The 18360-nt window shown below is 41.8% G+C and overlaps 1 long non-coding RNA gene across 4 annotated transcripts in view; it reads right to left on the bottom strand.

Moving 5' to 3' along the window:
• Window positions 1-18360, bottom strand: part of LOC148106462 (uncharacterized) — a 138048-nt gene that overhangs the window by 38733 nt on the left and 80955 nt on the right. For 3 of the 4 annotated variants that reach the window (XR_015719086.1, XR_015719081.1, XR_015719079.1), the window contains exon 3: window positions 6009-6058. The exons of the other annotated variant lie outside the window; for it this stretch is intronic. This is a non-coding gene — a long non-coding RNA (uncharacterized LOC148106462). The remainder of the gene's footprint in view (window positions 1-6008; window positions 6059-18360) is intronic. 4 annotated transcript variants of the gene reach the window in all.

The following is an 18360-nucleotide window of genomic DNA, read 5'->3' on the forward strand; positions in this document are numbered from 1 at the left end:
ACTGCATCTTCTGGGTATCGGGTGGAGGTAGAGGACTTGTCTCGGGTGCAATCTGGTGGTGCAATCTGGATGAATGGCCGATTACACCTGGAGCCACAACACCAACAGCCTGGTAAGAGCGGCTGCACCTCCTCCGTGTCCTGAGGAGGAATAACTTGGACTAGAAGCTCCTGCTGACCTTCTACTGACCTACGCTCTCCCCTTCTACCTCAGGGGAGAGCGTGCTCTCCTCCTGCTGTGGCCACTACTGAGAACAGGGCAGAGGGTAATGAACACCGCCCAAAAACAATGGCTGCCATCTCCTGTCTCACAGGATACCCCTCGCACCTCACCCACCAACTGTTTGACCCGCTGCCCTCAGTCAGGTCCCACACCTCCAGACTCACTAACAGCCTCTTCCCCGGGTCACTGTGGACAAACACTATCCCCCCAAACCCCACCCACCCCACCAAGCTGAGCTGCAGTCTAAGTAACCCTCATCACTCAGCTGACACACGGACTCAGACCAAGTCTTTTCTTTGCAGCCTCGAATGTGTGCCGTTCTGTTCTTTTGTTTATTTCTCCTGTTTGCTTTTCATTCCTGCTCTCCACTATTTATATTTTATTCACACAGTTGGTGTGGACGCTGACAATTGTACATGGACAATGACAATAAAGGGCTATTCTATTCTATTCTGTTCTATTCTATTCGATTCTAAGCCCTCACAACAATCATGCACTTGATGAATCTGATTTTAATTGCTGGTTTTGTTCTACAATAATACTGACCAACAGAAGTTTGACGCCTGATATCTGTGCATTAGCATATGTACGTAGGTCACAATGAACTTGTGCTGACTCTACCTTACTGTGCAACCAGATTAATCTGAACTTCTCTCGGACAGCTTTAACCAAACTTACAGCCAAATGTTGATATTACAGAATCTGGCCTCACCACGGGCACTGATGCTGAGGTTGTATCTGCTTGTAATGATGCAGCTGAAAAATCAATATGCAGTGAATCATGCTGATGGTACGGGCAATGACTGACTAACTCCTGTTGAGGTTTAAATGTATCATCTTAAATGTTTATATGCTGATTACATTGCTTTATATAAGAAAGGCCTAACTCGGAGTATGCTCTGTGCCAAAAAGTGCTGACGGGAAACTGCATGCTTTTGCAGCTAGAAAGTGAAACCAACTAGGCCATAGGTGTCAAACTCTGGCCCGCGGGCCAAATTTGGTCCGCAGCCTAATTACATTTGGCCCACGAAGCCATACCAAATTATTATTAGAGCTGGCCTACTGGTATTATACAGCTAATATATATATTGTTTAGTATTAAGCTTTGCTTGTTCCATATTCAGTTTTTCAGCAAAACTTGTTTGAGTCCATAAGAAAAGATTCATTCTTATATCTGGAGGAAGATTTTTTTTTCAATAAATATGTTCCAGTTTTGAATTTTGGCCCACTGTGTATTTGAGTTTGACACCCCTGAACTAGGCTGTTTGATGGAAACTTAAAGTGTGGTGTGACGTAGAGAGCAAGTATATAAATAACTAGGCTTCCGTTTGTGCTTCAGACCTGGGGTTGTGTGTTGTGTGCTAAGGTCTCCATATCCGGATATGTAAAATAAAGATCATTTTTTAAAGTAAAAAGACCACTTTTGGCTCTAAAGAATCCAAAAGAACCAGAATTTAACACTCCACAACAAGGTTTCAAAATGTATTAGTAAGACAGGCGAACTTCAAGATGTCGAACTGTAAGCCCACAAGAACCAGCGATTACTTCCTGTGAATCTGCTGCAGCAAAAGCTGTATCACTTGGAGGGTATTTAAATAGACAGGATGAAGGAGTAACGTTGCCGAACACATCTCTGATAGAAAAGGGTCCATGTAAGAAATACTATGTAAGAAACACAATGTTGTCAGGTTCACGTCTTCACCAGCCAGACAGCATGTAACTGGAAATAAAAATAGTTTTTGGCTTTTTCAAATTATTCCTGTATTTTCTGCCACCAAAATGTTTACAAGACTTTTAGGCACAGAAAAAAAATTAAAAATCAGATTATTTAATTATTTAACTGCTACTATGCGTCCACACAGGTGGGACAGACCTCTGAGATGCTAGCTTTACAGCTAGCATTTAGCACAGCAGACATTAGATTCATTTTCGTTAATTATGTTAAGAACTTCCATACAAAAGCTTTTATTAGCTGTTTATGTGGTAACATATAATCCCGGTCTGACACCTGGTAGTTCGTGGTGCCCTCATCTATTTTTGTTTGTTAAAGGTGGTCAGCAAACAGGTTTCAGGTGCATGACTGCCACCTTCCAGCAGTAGTAATGTACTGCCTTCTATTAGGTACTGACAAAAAATGAAGGAAAATATATATTTTACACAAAAAATGGTAACATTAATGTAATAAAAAGAATATCCCGCCTATCTAGATTTAAACCAGTCTGCATGAACTGATATCAGAATCAGCAAAGAACAAGACTCTGTCGTCCGCGTTCATTTGACCAATCATCGGGCTTTTTACTTCGTCGTTTTTCTAAGCTGCTCAAAATAAATCAGATATTTTTCTGAAATTTAGATTCACTGTTTCACTTCTACCAGCCAACATTTAAAACAGCAAACAACCTGTTTGACAGTTACAAACTGTTAACATGAGTCTGCAACAATCAACAGCAGGTCTAGTTAGGTTACAGAAGCAAAACAACAGTGAGTTATGATTTCTTTAAAGTTCTTATTATTAATAAGATTATTATTAATTACCAATAATATTAAAATCACACAACTAAAACATTTGGGTCATACTCATGTTTACCTTTCTGTCTTACTTTGTGCTGTGAAGCTTCAGTGGTTATAAGTTCAAACATTTGAGTTGGTTTGTAACACATCAGCAGTGAGCTGCAGCCCACATGATGGCACAGAGTCTGTTTGTATTGTGTGCTATGGTGACACGGGGATATGATATGTTAATTATTCTTTCTGGGTTAGCTGGCTGCAGCTCCGGTCCTTCCTGGTCCGGGTGAAAGCGGAGGCTGAGGCTGGAGCTGGTTTAAATGCAGAGGCCAATAAAATGGACTGAACCATCTGTTGTGACCACGCAGGGGGGGACGGGGTTCTTCTCAAATTATGGTTCGCTATCATCTCTGTGGTTTTCACCTTTGGTGTACACGTGGTTAATTCGCTTGCTGGAGCTGGAGCGGTCTCTCATTTGGGCAGGTCAGTTCGCTGAGCTCTTTTATGGGCTCACCTGGTTCTTAAAACCGCTTGTTTTTGTCATTTTTGAATTTTTGTAATAATTTTGTCTTTTTTGTTTTTGAAGATTACGCCTGTATGTTCTGTTAGTGCCCTTCATCACACATGAACACTTCTTCTCTCCATGAATCCTATTTGCTGAGGTAAAATGTTGTGCAGTAAAGCACCTTTGGATTACACACACCAGGTCACTTTGTTTGTATCTGTTACGCAGAGAGGCGCGGTGAGGGAAACATCAGACTTCACTCTATCGTAACTGAAGTAATTGTTTTATTGTCTCTTGCCAACATCATGCACATACAGACAGCAACTTCTCAAAATGGCCACCAATCCATTTCCTGCTCCCTTTAAATACTCTAAAGGCCATGCCTTCTCAATACAGACTGGCCTATAAAAGAGCTGCAATTGAGGCACGCCTCCTCTTTACTGGGAAAACAAGATGGCCACCACAGAGGTAACCTGCAAAACACTTTTGCTGTGTCCCAATTCAGGGTCTGCACGCTTGAAGTACGCATTTTAAGTGCGATTACGTCACCGCCACGTGACGACGGCTGTCCCAATCCAAAGTGTACTTGAAATGCATACTCCAAATGCGCCGTCAATTTCCCCAAATATCAAGCGTGGTCCGGTGCACGCTTCGTGGTCCCATATATCCCACAATTCATAGCGCGGCGGTGGGTGTGGATAATTTTGCCGCAAAATACGGCAGAAGGGAGCGGCCAAGAGTGAACTGTCAAAAGTAAGTACTGAATATGACGTCACTTATTCATGTGCGAATGTTTAATAACGAAGAACATTAAAACATTGCTGTTGGCCACATGTGGCAAAGTTATGTGACACTAGTGATGTTTGTACTTACAGTGTTAACTTGGTTGTAAAGCCATATATATATATATATATATATATCTATCATAACAATCATAATAATCTGACAATACTATAATATTGGCCATATTATATTCACATTACCACAGTGAGATGATTTTAGTCTCATGAACAACATTAGCTAATTGTTATTTACTAACTAATCTTAAATGACTGTTCAGTACAGAAATGAAGCCCAACAATCATGTTTTACAGTCCTGTGGTTTCAGCCTCAGATACTCAACTAATCAAAGTGATGTCATGACAAAAATGAATGACCAACAAAACATTTTTTCTCCTTCATTTCTGTCACACAAAGCTGTATGTAACGTTTCTCGCGGTTAGTATCATGGTTGCTAGGCAACCTGAACAGCGCGACGAAGCATATACCGTCCCATTTCACAAGCCTCTAACTTCCGCACTTCTCGTACTTATAGTACGCACCGTAGTGTAGTGTAGTGCGCGTACTTCAAGCGTTCGGTCTCTTAATTGGGACACAGCCTTTGTTACATGAATGCTTCCCAACAGTATCATTGTCATGGTCCCCGTGTCTGCCCGGCCAGCTCCACAAGGCCACATGTGTTTTGTGTACATTCTCCTCTCTCCTCCCTGCCAGGGCGGAGCTCACTGCAGGCTCCCGCCCTTGGCACACACCTGCATCTCGTCAGGCTCTGATTACGGGTTGGACTCTTAAGGCCGGGATGCAGACAGCCTCACCGCTGGATGATTATGCTAGACACGTTAGTGAACTTCTGCCTCGAATCCTTAAGCTTTGTAGACTTGCTGCGAGCTCTGTGTAACCTTATTTTCTCCTGTGCACAGTTTTCCTCGGACCCGTGACTAACCTGTTATTTCAACTGCTGTAAAGAAGAAGAGCCAGCGTGTTTGTGACTCCAATAGGACCCCCGTTCCCCTCACTGTATATATCTGCACCTGGTGATTGTGTAATTAAACGTTGTTTTCCCCTGAACTCTGCTCCGCGCCTGAGTCCTACTACACCGCATGACAATCATGGACTTTCTCTGCTTCTTGAGGGCAGATTAAATAAAAAGCTTGGACTATTTCACACCAACTGCAAATAAAGATGCCATTTTACAAACATCTTGGCTCATCAGTTACAATTTCATAAGTCTGCAAAACTCTGAATTCTCTGCAAAGAACAAAATGCAAAACGCTTCTGAAGGTTGCGACTCCGACAACGTTAAGAAAATAACTAAAGGTAAGTCTTCGCTCCTTTGTGAAAACAAGATGAACAAATACAAACGAGCTCGGACCTTCTTGTGGTGTAATTTACAAATCTGTAATATTAGTAATATTAGCTGAGTGAATTCCAGTTTGATGTTGCTGTGCTGTAAAATGTGGACTCCATTTAAAAGGATAATTTACGAGGTAAATTTGGTAATGAGTAAAGCAATAACAGATAAAAACGCTTTTCTTTTCACTGCACCCTGTTATTCTGTGTGATTCAGAGGAAAGCACAAACTCTCGTTTCCCCAATTTTTGTCAAGTGTTACCAGGTGTTGGTTGAGACGTATTCTGGGAAGGACAACCGAACGTCTATGCTTAAAATCAGCCCTTCATTGTGCATGTTTTTCATGTAGAGCAAAGAAAAGACAGATTTAACTCTGTGTACACCGTCCTCTAACTGCAAAGAGCTGAAAAGAAATGTGGGCAGTTTAGCCAAAGTGAGAAAACCATTGATTTTCACATGTTTGTATGAACCTGTATTCAAAATCTCTGAATACTGCACTTCCAGGATTGAATGCCTACATGTCTGTGGATCACGTGCGAGCTGCCGGCTGCTCCTCCACAAGTGTCACGTCAAAAGAGAAAGGAGACTGAGATAAAAAGCCAAACAGATTTGCAGCCATTCAGTGCAGTGAATGTGACTGGCTGACCTTTTGTGTGTCCTCACGGCCTTCAGGAGCGAGTTCTTCCATGAACACTCCTGTGAACAGAAACAATGGCAGAAGCTGAGCACAAAAGGAGACACCACACAAAAAAATTTCTCCCGCTGCCATCTTTCACATCCCGATTCATTCTAATGTTAGAAACTGTACCAACTCATCTCCATAATAAAGGAAAACCTGAGATTTTCCTAATGACAAAGACAAACATCAGAAGTAGAACATCATTTTGGATGCGTGTGAAAGCCAAAGGAGATCCTTTGATTAAAATTCCTTTCTGATGTATTGGAAGCACTTGACCTTCAATTGGTGTAGTGAGCTCCAGCACAACATTCACTTGGCTCGCCGATGCCTCGATCAATTCTCGACAGGTTCAAAAGACTCCGAGTCAGCCTTTCATCAGAGTTCATTCAGCCGCCACCCTTAATGACACCTTGAGAAATTCCTCAATAAAGCTGCAAACAGACTCTGCTCTTCTTTCTACAGCTGCTGCAGGCCACACAGTCAAGTGTATGATTAAGACTGCATGTCAGATTCATTATGGGGAGAATGAGAGAGGTCGATAATGTACGGCAGGAAGACGAGCTTTTATTCACAAATCAGAGAAGCTGGGTCAGCGGTGTACTAACCGTATGTGCAATTAAAGGCTTTCCAGTGTTCTACAAATAAGTTGAGTTCCCAGTCGTCTACTGAAAGCATTGACGTCTCGGTCACACAGGCATAGAGATTGGTTGCCATCAGATACTAGGCAAAAACGAGTATTTTCTAACCTGTTGCTAAGCCCCTGTAACACAGGCTGGTAACCACTGATTACAGAGTGCTGAAACAAAAACGCACTTCCTTTGGTTGCTGGCAGATTGCAGCAATCGTCCACAGACTTGAAAGACGGTGAGCGGTCTGCAAACACTTGTAAGCTGCTTGCTAAGAAACTGTGATATTGTAGAGTGCAACGCAAACCAGAAACTGACACCTTCAAAGTAAAAGTTGTGCCGTGTGCTAAAACCAGCTTGTTTCTAAAGGTGCCACTTTTACAAAGCAGACGATTTGGCAATTTCCACGCAAACTATAGGAAACACCTATAATCTGCTAATGACCAAAGCAATCACAAGGAGGTCTTTGCAGCCTACTTGGCCCAGATGCCTTCACCAGCCAGTTGGGAAAAAACATTTCTGTTGGTTGCCAGGGGTTACACCACTGGTCTGTAGGCCAAAGTCACTGAGACCTACGACTCAACTAACAAGAAAAACATCAGCGGGCAATGTCAAACGCAATGCCTGCTGCCAGGGTCTGCATACTGTTTCAGCTTGTTCAGCCAAATTTATTTAACCCTTTAAGACCTACCATAGAACCAAGTCCGCCAGAGCTTATATTATATTTTTACATGCTTGGAGCCATTTTTGGGAGCATTTCAAGTTGATATACATCAATACAACCATTACAGCCTAGATTTTAATAATATGTCTGCATTAAGTGCATAGTAACTACATTAATTGCAAAAAAGTGCAATAAACTACAAAAAAATTGAAAATCGTTTTTGTTTTTTTAACATATATTTCTAGTTAGAGAAATTTAAGAGGCTTATACCTCAAAACTGTAAATACAAAAAAGTTGCACAAAATAGTTTCCCACCACAGGAAATTTATTTTGAGTGACTTCATAGTTTTATTTTTGAAATACACCAATTTTTATTTACTGCAGGAAAAACGAAAATAAATATTATAATGCAAATTTGCAAAAAAGCAGCATATGCATCAAAATAAACTATTTCCAGCAGTGCAATATGAGTCCTAAGCATCCCAGAAACCACACAGAAAGTCAAACATAACTTTTAAAAACACCAGTATAGGCTCATGAGGCCCTGATAGTCGTAATCGTAAAGCGCTTTGAGTGCTCAGATGAGTAGAAAAGCGCTATATAAGAACCAGTCCATTTACCATTTACCATGATAGTAAAAAACTACATTTCCGCGAAAATGACGCCACTTCCGGTTTCGAGCAGGTCATGGCGGACATGCGATAGTTTGCGCTGACATCTTATCCAATGTAGGAAGTGTTATGAACAGCTGATCGGATCGGCAAAGCCTGTTTCTGGAATATTATGTTTTTGTTGCTGCAAGTGCTTTTATGCAGTTTTTGCAAAGCTATATGTGGAAGGAAACTGTGACCGAGGACAAGCTGATGGCATAAGATGTAAGTACAATTCCTCCGGTTTCATATGCAAAAAAAATTATTGTGCTAGCTCACGTGGTTGCAGAGCTACCGGGATTTAAAAATAGTTACGCAAAACAGAGCGTGCTGCTCTGACCGGTTTTAAAGGGTTAATAGTGTAAAATGTCATCAGCACTATGACCTGGCTTAGGGCGGCTTTGGCAGAGTGCCCATGAACATCCACACAGAAAGCATTTATTCTTCTGGGTTTTCCTCCGCATACATTAGTTGCACATCCATCCATTAGTGTTTCCCTTGATGGCTGCAGCAACACTTTCCTTGTCGACCAATAGAGGCTACTTCAAACTATAATGGCATGAAAATAAATCTTTCCACTGGGTCTGTTTAACGTTCACGAACATAAAACTTTCATGAACAAACGATTACATCAGGGAAGTGAAAACCAACATTGCTGACAGCTGCGCATCCATCAGTGGTTTTGGACTTTACAGACATGTTTTCTCGGGTCTTTTTAGGTCGCATTAGAGTTTCTGTTTTCAGTTGCATTGTGTAAATCAGCATCGGCGAGCAGAGATGGCGAGCACAGATGGGCAGTAAGGCGTTACAAGTAATCCGATTACTTTTACTTGAAAAAGTAATCCGATTACTTTTTTCAAGTAATGAGTAAAGTAAGGGATTACTATTGCAAAAACGGTAATTAGATTACCGTTACTTTCCCGTAGGAACGCTGCGTTACTGCGTTACTAAAACCGTGATTTTTTTGCGAGAATGTCTCATAACAGTGACGTAAGCGAGCGCGACGTTCGTGACAACAGCTGTGTGCAGATCAACAATGGATCATATATCGAGTGCAGAGAGAGTATGAGCGTGCAGCGTTTAAAGCGTGGAAGTACTGACCTTACTTTGAGTTTGATTCCATAAAAAGTGACAAAAACATTAGTGTCCGTTGTGCGTGGGAAGAAAACTTCTTTTTACAGCGAAAAAACCCCTAAACTTCCAAACAAGCACCGAGTAGCTACGACGTAATGGGAAACTCACAGAGAAACTCGCGGATTCTTCCACTGACCGCTGCACACCTGCACCAGGGTAAACCTCCGCCTACCCCACTCCTGCTTTACAGGTGAAAATAGAGCAACAGGACCGCTAGTCTTTGACTTTATTTATTTTCTGCTGTGTTTTACTTGCATCTATTTGAAAGACTGAGTGTAAACACACAAAATATTTTATTTTATGTGCTGGAATGTGCAGAAAATAGGTTTAAATATTAAACTAATTTCTTCCAGTCAGAGAATGTTGCAGATAATTAAATTTTTGCTTGATGCATAAAGTTAAAAGATTAAAACTGATAAAACAAGTTTTAAAAAGAGACTTTTCCATTTGATTACATTTTGTATGATGATTATGCAGAAAAAGTAGAATTGGGCTGAAAGATCTATCACTTTATCACCTATTCAGGTTGTAAATCGTGTTTTTAAAAAGTAACTAAGTAACTAAGTAATTAATTACTTTTGAAAATAAGTAATCAGTAAAGTAACCGGATTACTTTTTAGGGGAAGTAATCAGTAATTAGTTACTGATTACTTTTTTCAAGTAACTTGACCAACACTGTTGGCGAGTGGCCGCTCTACATCCAGAACTTGTTTGCAGCAAGCCTCGCTCTGAGGCTACTGTCGAGGGCTTCCAGGATGTTTGCTTGCCTTGGATTCTTGGCACAACTACAGAAAAGTGTGTGAGAGAAATCTTTGGGTTATATTCTGCACACTCGCTGTGACAATGATGTCCACATACCGTGTTTTTCCATTTGATTCTCTGTGAAAATTGGCTGGCCTTTTCCTGACATGAATGATAAAAACTACTCGGTTTGCTGCGAACACCAGCTCTCCTTTTTTCCCCATTAGACAACGTTTAGTTTGAATGTCACGCCACTCTTCGATTCGGGTTAAAGGCCAGAAATGAAGTTTTTTCTCACCTAACATGGCTAAACTTGCTTCGGAGCTGCCCCTTGAAGTGACAGCACTAATAATAAGAGTGCCACAAAGCAGTGGCCATTATACATATTAAAGCAGATAGAATGAGGACAAGACGCAGTACAAATCCTGTATATTCAGGATCAAAACAGAAACAGTCTTTTTTTTTCCCATCACAGCTAAAAATAATGCTCGGTCCATTATTGAACCAAGTATAACAGGAAACAAACAGTCCTTTTAAGCCCCTGTAGAACCACTCGTCTATTTTATATTTCAAGGGAGCTAAATGAACTTTGCTGACTTTGTATTCTTTAAGAAAGCATCGAGTGGAGGTCAGCAGTGGCATGCTTTCTCTGTTCCCCTTTCCCTTTAAAGACAATGACCTGACCAGCAGGGCAGCTTGGCTGGAGATGAGAAAGTAGTTATTTCCAGCAGCCTCCTCATTTATTTGTGTACGTGTTTTAAGAGACCCAAAGCAGCAAGCCGAATGCCTGGGTACCATGCTGATAAAGCAAGAAGGGTACTTTGCACTTTACGCAGGGCCCCTCGGTGACTACAGAGGAAGTATGGGGCTGGGGGGCACTCGGACAGGGGGATAAGGGCTCTAAGCCAGACGGATACACTCGGGTGGATAACATGTCTTTAATGCTACTGATGGACTGCCCAACTGGCGCCCTGGATAGCTGGCAACGCGCCCAGCGTTCTTCCACTGGCTGAGCTGCTGTATAGCTTGGATGACTGTTGGGAGACAGAAAGGGAAAGTCAGGGGTGACAGACAGGCAGACCGCAGACAGAGGCCAAAGGCAAAGACAGACTGCAGACGAGGGGAATCGATGACAAACGGGGTGGAGGCCACTGATTCGCACAGAGGTTATTGCTCGTATGTGAGTATTCAGCTCACACAAAAGTATATCTCGTGTCAGGTATGTTTTATATCGATGCAGCGCAGCAGTCGGTGTGCCAATATACCTTTAGATATATCTCATATACGTGTACAGGCGGGAGTTCTATCCAACCAAAGCTCTGATGATGTGCGACAGAGCAGGCTGGCTGATAAAATATACAAAAGAGTCAAAATCATCAGGATACTGTATCCACATGTAAAGGTGACGTTTTTGATCAGCGACATGGTCTCTGATGATTATGACACATGACTTCATACCCTTCTAGCCACTGAACTGCCCAATGCAAAGCTCTGCAGACTGTCCTCAGTTGCTGCACATCTGTAAGCCACTTTTCAATGCACCTTAGCATCAGAGAAGGACATCTGGAATACCCTATTTACTGCTGCTACAATGGATACTAATGGTATTTTTACATGGAAGCATCTTCCACCGCCCAATCCACCCTTTTCCCCACCCGACTTTATCACAGCAGCAAACAAACTCCAGGATTTCCATTAAAGATCCTGCACAAAACCAGCCTGTTAGAAGAGGCTAAAGGAAGCTACACGATCACTCAGCTGCCAGGGCTCGCACTTAATGTGCTCAGTCGGCCTTGAGCTGCAGTGTGAAATAACAAATTGGAGGGAAAATATAGGTTTCAGGGCTTTGAATGCCATGTATCAACTGCCTCGGCTCTGAAACAAGAACCAGTAAGGCTTACTGCGACAATGTCAAACATTTCAGCTTTCAGCAAAAATATGAGTTTGTTATGGTCCAACACTTGGACTATGGTCTCTGCTTCTGCTTAACAGCCAGCATCACAGTACTACTGACAGCACTGACGTACTACTGGACAGAGTGAACAGAAGTAAATCAGCATATCATGACGCAAACTCCATTTTTATATAGCATGGGGAATTTTTTCATGATTAACTACCCATTCCTTAATTTTCCCTAAACCGCTTATTTATAGAGAAACTGACCTTAAAATGATCACCGAGCAGTTTGAATGCATGTAGATATTTAACACATTTCACAATCTGATCATTTTCGCTGTCAAAAGGCTTCTGCTGCATTCAAAGGTCTGAATTTGTTCCATTTTTGTGTATTTACAGCTAGGGCTTCCACAAACTATTATTTTGATAGTCGACTAGTCACCGATTATTTTTGCGATTAGTCGACAAATCAGGTCATCATCCATTGGACGTAAAACGTACAGCTTATTGCACCAGCAGCATCTGCTCTTATATAACTATCATTAGCTTACAGCTTTAAGTGTTTAAGGTATGTGCTAACTAAAAATAAAGACAAGATGATAGTTTATTAAATTTTAATGACATTTGCAGATTGTTTTGGTGAAGTTTAATAAACTCCTTGCTATCTAAAATATAACAGGACACCGGAGTAAATTCTGGAGCATCTCACACTTCTGATAATCAGCTGTCTGCTTGACGTTTATTCAGCTGTGTAAAACCTATAACTTTAATCTCAGCCAAACCGATTTACTCAGGAACAAATAAAATACTAAAAAAAAGCCAAACAATAACATTTTTAAGTTATCTAAGTGACTTATATATCATGTTTAACCTGAGTAGCGAAAGACGGCGGTGGGTTTGAAAACGATTAGCCGGGAGTCCGGTGTTCTCACGGCTCTAGTTAGCCTAGCCCCCGACTAGCTATCGAGCTAGTGGCTAACAGACGTCTCCGAAAACGTCGGAGCGCTTTTGAAAATATGTGGTGTCTTGATAAACTGAGCAGATATTTGAGGTTTACACAGCTACATTCTCGCCTGAAAATATGTTAAACGTTTATTTTGTGACCCAGAGAGAATAATAAGAGTAATATTAAAACTAACTAGCTGCCGCCATTGTTGGAAACTGAGCTGGGCTGCGCTATGAATTCTGGGACACAGCTTCTTCTTCTTCGTCGGGGTTTAACGGCAGCTGGCATCCTTGTACATGCAGTGCTGCCATCTTCTGTTTCAGTCCGTTATTACACTCTTAAATCCTACTACTTATTCCTGCGTCTTTTGGGATCTTACAAAGCTTCAAACGACGCGTCGACTATTAAATCAGTCGTCGACGATTTTGATAGTCGACGTAATCGTGACTAGTCGACTAATCGTGGCAGCCCTAATTTACATATTGCCAATATTAAGCACATATTTTTTCTGCTGCTGTGAAAAGCCGGGAGTTCACTGTTCTCGACGGCTCTAGTGACCCTTGACCTCCCGGCTAGCTATCGAGCTAGTGGCTAACAGACGTCTCCGAAAACGTCGGAGCGCTTTTGTAAATATGTGGTGTCTTGATAAACTGAGCAGATATTTGAGGTTTACACAGCTACATTCTCGTCTGAAAATATGTTAAACGTTTATTTTGTGACCCAGAAAGAATAATAAGAGTAATATTAAAACCAAGTAGCTGCCGCCATTGTTGGAAACTGAGCTGGGCCGCGCTATGAATTCTTGGATAGGTTGGGCCACAAAGGATACACCCAACCCATCCTTCAAATCTGGGGAAATGAAGGACGCATTTGTATAGGCTCAAAATGTGGTCATAAATATTTTGTACTTGTAAATCAGGATTTGTATGTGTAAAAAAGGACCTGCAGTTCAAAAAAAGCGCCCCTCCGACAGCCAAACCCATCTGTTCTCTGATTGGATTGTTACATTTGTGATTGACAGGACATTGACCAATCAGATGAAAGGAAGAAAAATAGGGTCAAAATTCATACTTGTAATTTGCAGGGTTTTTTTTGGCTAAGTCCACACACAAATCTTTTTTACACACACAAATTCTTTTTACACATACGAAACTGATTTACAAGTACAAAATATTTATGACCACATTTTGAGCCCATACATTTGGAGGAGTCTTCAAATTTGGACAGTCCTACAAATGCAGCCTCCAAAGGATGCGGCCTCTAAATTTGGACACAGCTTCTTCTTTGGTGTTTAACAGCAGCTGGCATCCTTGTACATGCAGTGCTGCCATCTTCTGTTTCAGTCCGTTATTACGCTCTTAAATCCTGCTACTTATTCCTGCGTCTTTTGGGATCTTACAAAGCTTCAAACGATGCATCGACTATTAAATCAGTCGTCGACGATTTTGATAGTGGACGTAATGGTGACAGCCCTATTATACATACATAGCTTTTTTATGTCAACTTCAGTACTTGTGCGTGGTGAAAGCTAGTAGCTACTACTAAAGCCGCTGGATGTAACTTCTACAAATGATTAGTAAGACTGAAAACCTGATGCCAAAGAATACTACAACCTTTAAAAAAGTTCCTTTGAATTTTTTAAAATGAGGTCTAAGTGTTCTGCTAGTCTACAATAACCATGCACAGTGACTTGAGGGTGTAGATGCTGTCTGCTCAGCAGTCTTTAGCTTCCCTAACGAATCTGATGTTATTTTCCTCTTATAGAAAAACCGCTGCACGCCGTGTCTTTAACATATTCTGGTTTCAGCTTCCACAACAGCTTTCACATTAGTTTAGTGCAGCGTAAGTGCTGTTGGTGGTATTTTATAGTGGTTCAAGCACTGATTAGTTATTGTGGTGAAATATATTTCAGGTGAGACTGAAGTAATGGCAGGAAGAGATTCTTAGTTTGTGGTTTTGGCGCTTCCCTTCATGGGCGGGACCACACTCCAATAACTCCGTCTCTCCAGAATGTAAACAGGGCATGTTTAGGAACGAATCCGATGATACCTGCTGCTCCACATGCCAACACGCAGCTTCCATTGAAATTATTTGCTTATGACCGCCCAATCGGCAGGAAACTTTATTTAAATTGGGAAGAATAAATATACCACATACAGTCAGCTCTAACAGGACGGACTGTTTATAGTTGGAGGGCTCTTAAGGAAGTCAAGCTGTGTTTAGATTAGAAGACGTTTCGACTGCACAGTTATTTAATAAATAAACAACGGCGGTTCAGGGTCTTAAATTCTGTTTTGTGTTTGCTTCAACATCCTTTAAGTGGTCTGGTTAAGCATTTACCGTATATTATAATAAACTCCCATCCCAGTATAGATCAGGCACGTGTTTGTATTTGTGTCAAACTGCAGTTTCATCTTAGGTGAAGCAGCGCAGTTCTTTTTTATTTCTTACTAAAAAACAAACCACAAACAAGAGTCGTGTTAAAATGATGATATCTTTATAATTTTATAAGATATTTCAATATTTCATTTGTGTGCATCTGGAGAAAAACTGCATGTGATGAAACAGTGGTCAGATGGCTAACGGTGAGGGAATGTTAAGACAACAACACAGCACATATTGAAAAGGTGTTAGTGACAGTGTAGGAAACACATGCATCAAATTGCTAATTAGCTCTATCGTCACAGGGTTTCAAACGCAGATGGCATGCTAAATATTAACTTAAAGTTTGCAATTACTTTGTGGAAAAGATATGCATATAAGCTCCAGTCACAGGTGGAGTACTCGTGAACACCACCAAATGCTAGACTGTACTGTCTGGTTGGGGAGGACAAAGGTTATGTGCTACCGGATTTCTAAAACCCAACTGCGAGTCACGGCCACTTGCTAATTCTCTCTCTGATACTGTAAGCAGCTTCGGTGTTTTCCTGGACAGTTCTTTTAAGCTTGATAAACAAGTGTCCTCTGTAGAAAAATCTAGTTTTTACCAACTGAGTCAAATCTCTAAGGCTAAGCGTACATACCGCGCAAGGATCTTGAAAAACGTATCCATGCCTTTGTTACTCCGAGATTAGACTTCTGCAACCGCCGTTACTTCAGCCTCCAATCTGTCCTTCTTCATAGCCTGCAGCTCGTTCAAAAGGCTGCGGCACGCCTCTTAACTGGAACAGGAAGGTTTCCACTTCTTGCTAACCTACATTGGCTTCCCATCAAACACCGTATTGTTTTTAACATTTTATTGCTTACTTTTAAAATCATAAACAATATTGCGCCTAGCTACCTTATTGCACTCCACACCTGTATACCCCTAGGAGAACGCTAAAATCATCGGGCCAATTCCTCCTCTCTCAGTCCCAGCTGAAGACCAGGGTGGCCGTGCCTTTGCTTTAGCCGCTCCCAACCTCTGGAACAACCTTCCAGCCGCTATTCGTGCATCTGAATCTATCCGATCTTTTCAGTCGCGATTGAAAACATATTTATTTAACCCAGCATTTTCGGGTAGTTAGTGTTTGCACTTTGCAACTGCACCTCTATGTAATCTTGATTTATTTTATTGTACCGCTGGAATAACCTTCCAGTTGATATTTATGTGTATGAATTGATTTAATTCTTAAATTATGTTCTGATACTTATTTATTTAACTTACATTCCTGGTTAATTAAAAATGGCCTGGCCTGTATTTATATAGCGCTTTACATATCCAGTCATCCACATGGTGATGGCAGCTACATTGTAGCCACAGCCACCCTCGGGCACACTGACAGAGGCGAGGCTGCCGGACACTGGCGCCACCGGGCCCTCTGACCACCACCAGTAGGCAACGGGTGAAGTGTCTTGCCCAAGGACACAACGACCGAGACTGTCCAAGCCGGGGCTCGAACCGGCAACCTTCCAATTACAAGGCGAACTCCCAACTCTTGAGCCACGATCGCCCAATCGTAATTAGTGCCTTCCACCTGTCAGTGTATTTTGTACTTTGCTATATGTAATTTAATTTTAATTTATTGTATTATTGAGAAGCACTTTGGTTTTTAAATGTGCTATATAAATAAAGTTGTATTGTATTGTATTTGTTTCTGCAAAACTTTGCTTTTATTTATCACTGGTGAAAAATAAAAGCTACATTTTAGCTCAGGAGGTGGCACCATATTGGAGACAATCACTCCACCCTCCTTCACCTGCCCTCCACCCTCTGCAAACATGTGAAAACACACATAGAAGCATTATTAAAAAAAGTTTGACTTTGAAAAGCATCCATGACGACCACATTTGGACTATAAATAGCCGGATAGTACCACGATGTCCTACCGACGACAACGCTAGACGTAAAAAAAAAAAATGTCGCCTGGCGCCTTCAGTGGTTTTGTGCAAAAATAGGAGACGTCACTCCGGAGATGCAAACTGGATTGGTTCTGGTGTTTGGACGCATCGTTTCATTGCCTAAAGAAAGACTTGAAATATTTTTGCATTATTTCCTTTCATTGAAAAACTACAACAACACGACCACTGACAAATATGCAACAGTTGGAATTCTGTTCCTTCTAAAAGTCGTGCAGGCTGCAGACGCTAACAATCACCATTAACTACGGTGGTAATGTTAGGGTTATGCTTGAATTTGAAAGCTGCCTTACTCCTAGAAGGAGGCCTTGGAGGAAGAGGACAAATGGGTCCCCGGAGTTTGATAAACACACTGTACACTGGAAGGATCCCAGCTGGCTCTGCACTGCCATGTTTTCATCAGTATAGCATATGCTAACTGCAGGCAGCAGAGTGACAGCCCACTAGCAGATTGCAATGCTTACTATTTATTGGAAGACTCACATGGGCTTAATGGAATAAATGGGGCCGGGACCTATTGTTGCCATTGTTACTGCTGGGGTTACGGCATGTAGCCGGGACCAGTGTCTGCTGGTCGGTCGGTGCAGCTGAGAGGCAGTCCCAGAGCCACGGGAGTGGCCCAGCCCAGATGCTCGTCCTATACAGCCCGGAGACTCAATACCTTTCCTTCCCCCTCCCTCACAGGCCAGATGGAGACCATTACAGTGGCCTGAAAGGCCTCAGAGAGAAGGACTGAGTGAAAGTGTGAGGAAGAGGTGGGGTCGGTGGCGATGGGGTGTCTCGGCTTTCCAAAAATCTCTAATTACCGCAATTGTTGAAATCTTTTCAGCCTGCTTTTTTCTTGCTTTTCTGATACAAAATGCTCCTTCCCAACATGCACTGCAAGCCCTCCTGAGAATTCCTATAAAAGGCCAGACTGACTCACATAAGACAGAGAGAAATAGGAGAAACTAGAAAAGGAAAGCAGAGGAGAAAAAAGCACATTAAAGATATGCAAATCTGACTGTCTGGGGTGAGGAGTATTAACCAGCGTTAGTAGGATAGCTGCCTCTATTTTTAGTGTTTTTAGTGTGTGTGTGTGTGTGTGTGTCTGCTGAGGTGTGTGATGACTTCCTTAAGCCCGGGCTTTCATGTTCGAGTAAGACAGTCTGGGCGTCGAGATATGTCGGCAGAAATATTCTGCCTAATTGAGACGCTTCACAAATGAAGCTGTCAAACGGAGGCTTCAAACAGAATACACAGCAGCAGTTAAAAGAGAATTTCTAGGACAGCAGCGTGAAAGAGTGTCTCTTTCTCTCTACAGAAGTACAGTGCATTAAATGAT

This window comes from Neolamprologus brichardi, chromosome 1 (genome assembly GCF_056152115.1).
Source record: "Neolamprologus brichardi isolate AB-2024 chromosome 1, ASM5615211v1, whole genome shotgun sequence".
Classification (NCBI taxonomy): domain Eukaryota; kingdom Metazoa; phylum Chordata; class Actinopteri; order Cichliformes; family Cichlidae; genus Neolamprologus; species Neolamprologus brichardi.